Consider the following 3,112-nt stretch of genomic DNA (forward strand, 5'->3'; position numbering starts at 1 on the left):
TGCTTAATAAATAGTTAATGGTTTAATATCAAACAGTGCTTTCAGAAAGACTGTCAAATTTTCACTGAAGAGAATATTTCAGAGTAATATATGTTTGAAATTGAAAATTTTTATTATTTGACATGAATTACTAGGCTGGAATTTGCTAATTCTACAATGAAAATGTTGATGTAAAACATGGTCTAAAAATAGGAATAAGAAAAGTTTAAGTAGTATCTGTTTGTACTAGGCACATTAATAAATGTGAGTAAATGTCTTAATAGGCTGCTGAACTTTAGAGGAAATGACTGTCATATTTTTGCAATCAGTTACTCTGTTGGTATATCCTGTATAATCTGGTTTAGGTCCTAAATCTTGGTTGCTTTCTAGTATCTTTTAAATGGTAATGATACTATATATATAGGAATGTATATATAATGATGCTATTATATATAGGAAGCTATTGAGCTTCCTATTTTCTGAAAAAAAATCTTTAAAGTGAAGGTGAAATTTTTATAAATGGTATAGTAATTTTAGAATCTGTTAATTTGTACTTTTTTGACCATTTTTGACAGTTTCCCTAATGCAAACAGCTTTAAAGTGTTAATGCATTCCAGCTTTAGCTTTGATGAGTAGAGTGTGTAGTACAAATATAGCTAGGCAGTGCCTCCTGGCCAGTTCTATGCATGACTGCAGAGCTGGCTTGTGACTAAGATAACCACTGTCAGTGTTGTATATTGGTGTATCTTGTTCCTGGGAGAATAATGGAATGTATACTAGATTAACTTGTTATTGAGTTGGACAAAATAAAATATGAAGTATTATAAGTATGCCAAATATTAGTCAGCTCTATAAAAACAAAAAAGAAGAAAGAAAATTTAAGTTAATTGTTTTAGTAGCATCTAAAAAATTTTTTTTACTCCCATCTCTTGAACACTAAGCATTTGCTTACTTTAACATGGAAGGACTTTAACTAAAGGGATAGTTCTCAGATTATATAATTGTTTTTAGAATTCTCCATGTATATAAATTTTACATTGTGTAAAGATTTTCCAAAAATGGAATATTTAAATACATTTCAGAGTTGTTTTATTATTTCCTTACAAGTTATGCTTAAATGGACAAGTTACATATATGATCTTGTGCAGGGTCAGATCCTGGGCATTAAAGGTGAGTTTGGCTAATTTATTTTACTGAAGAGACTACCTGTCTTCACTCTGACCTCACCATTGTTTTACTACTTTCCCTCAGTGTAAATTGTGTTGAAGTTCCTTCATTTCTCACCAATACTAATTGATATTTTTAAGGGTAAATATTTTGTGAGTTCTTTTTACACTTATACCTTGCAGAGGGATAAAACATAATTTTGCAATAAGGTATATACAGTATCTGCTTATGGTGTCCTGGGAGTTAGTATTCCATAGTGCCTAAAGTATGATGCTAAATTCTAAAGCTAATATAATGATTATAAATTACCTATGTTGGTCTGTCCAGTAGAAATAAACGAGTCACATATGTGATTTAAATTGTAGTAGCCACATTAAGAAAATTTGAAATTAATTTTAATAATATATATTATTTAACCCAATATATTAAAATATATTTCAGCATGCAATCCTTCTACAAAAATTATTTTACAAACCATCCTTTTTTCCTGTAGTATGTCTTCAGATTTCAGTATGATCTTGTACTCACAGTACGTCTCAATTCTGATTAGCTACATTTCAGTTGCTCAATTGCCACGTGTGGCTAAGTGTGACTTCATTTTAAATTGGGAGATTGTAAAATTAGGCGTGAACTATGGTACTCAAAAAATTATTTTATTATACTTTTTAAAAGTGTCTAATATAATTATCCACTCCTTTGCCTTTCTTTTCATTTTAAATTTGCTCTACAAGCAAGCTCAACTGGTTCTAATTTGCCAAGCATTATTTAAGGAGGAAGAAATTCCATGCCATGTAAAAATATCATGATATGCTGATTTAAAAACATATTAACAACACATTTCAATGTGTTAAACTAAATTCTGTCCTTTTTCTTCAAAATAGTAGTTTAAATTGCATGTTAATTGTATATCTGTACTTACTTTGTTTTTATTATATTCTTACAATACAATAATGTGTATTAATAAACAGCCCTAGGATTCTACTCTTCCTATGCAGCTGTCTTCAAGTACTTAATGGTACAGTTATTAAATTGTGATAAATGACAGAAAAGTAGAATGAACCATTCTTTTTTCTCATTCAATTTATTTTTATCATGTGACCATGTAGTAAGCCAGACATAAATTATTATATTCTGTAGAATATGAAAAACAGTGTTGGTATGTCTTATCTTTGCTAATTGTTTGCTATTTCTAAGTAAACTTTTCATTTCCTAAAATTAATATTAAAGTGTGATTTTATTCTTTTTAGTAGTGATGTTTCAACTCAGCTCCTATTATCTATGTGAAGCTAACGATTTGATTATCTACTTTTGTGCAAATAATGCAAAATGTTACTTGTGTGAATGAAAACGTCAGAAACAAAGCAGAGAAATTGTCACAGTTGTCCTTAGACTGCATTAACGGCGATTAATTGACTTATGAAGGTCTTTATGGCTAGATAAGTTTTTTTTGAATATTATAAATGAACACATAGAACAGGTAATTTCTCAGTTATTTCATTGTTACATCCCATGTGTTCTTAATCCTACGTTTCTCTCCTATATGTTAAAAGCCAGATACAGTATTCACAGTTATTTAAATGGTATATATAAACTCTGAAAAGTATTTGATGAAGTGGACACCTTTAAGATTCAGACTTATTACATGTCCCATCACTATTTAGGATATTTTAAATAATGCATGCTACTGTCAGTGCCTCTTGGTAAGACACAGGGTATTTGCATCATGCATAAGTTCCAACAGTGTTTAAAACCACAGTGTTGTTTTATTTTGATATGCTAAGGAAGAGAACTAGCTTACTAAAGATAATTTTGATTTCAATTAGTAAGCAGATTACATAAATTTGACAACATTAGCAAAGCGCTTCCCTAGGAAACTGCTTAAAGGATGCTTCTTGAAATGAAAGATTAATAACAGAGGCTAGATGACATACAAACACATTAAAGTTTTTTTTTTCTGGCAAATATA

This window comes from Condylura cristata, unplaced genomic scaffold (genome assembly GCF_000260355.1).
Source record: "Condylura cristata isolate star-nosed mole 26May11 unplaced genomic scaffold, ConCri1.0 scaffold00006, whole genome shotgun sequence".
Classification (NCBI taxonomy): domain Eukaryota; kingdom Metazoa; phylum Chordata; class Mammalia; order Eulipotyphla; family Talpidae; genus Condylura; species Condylura cristata.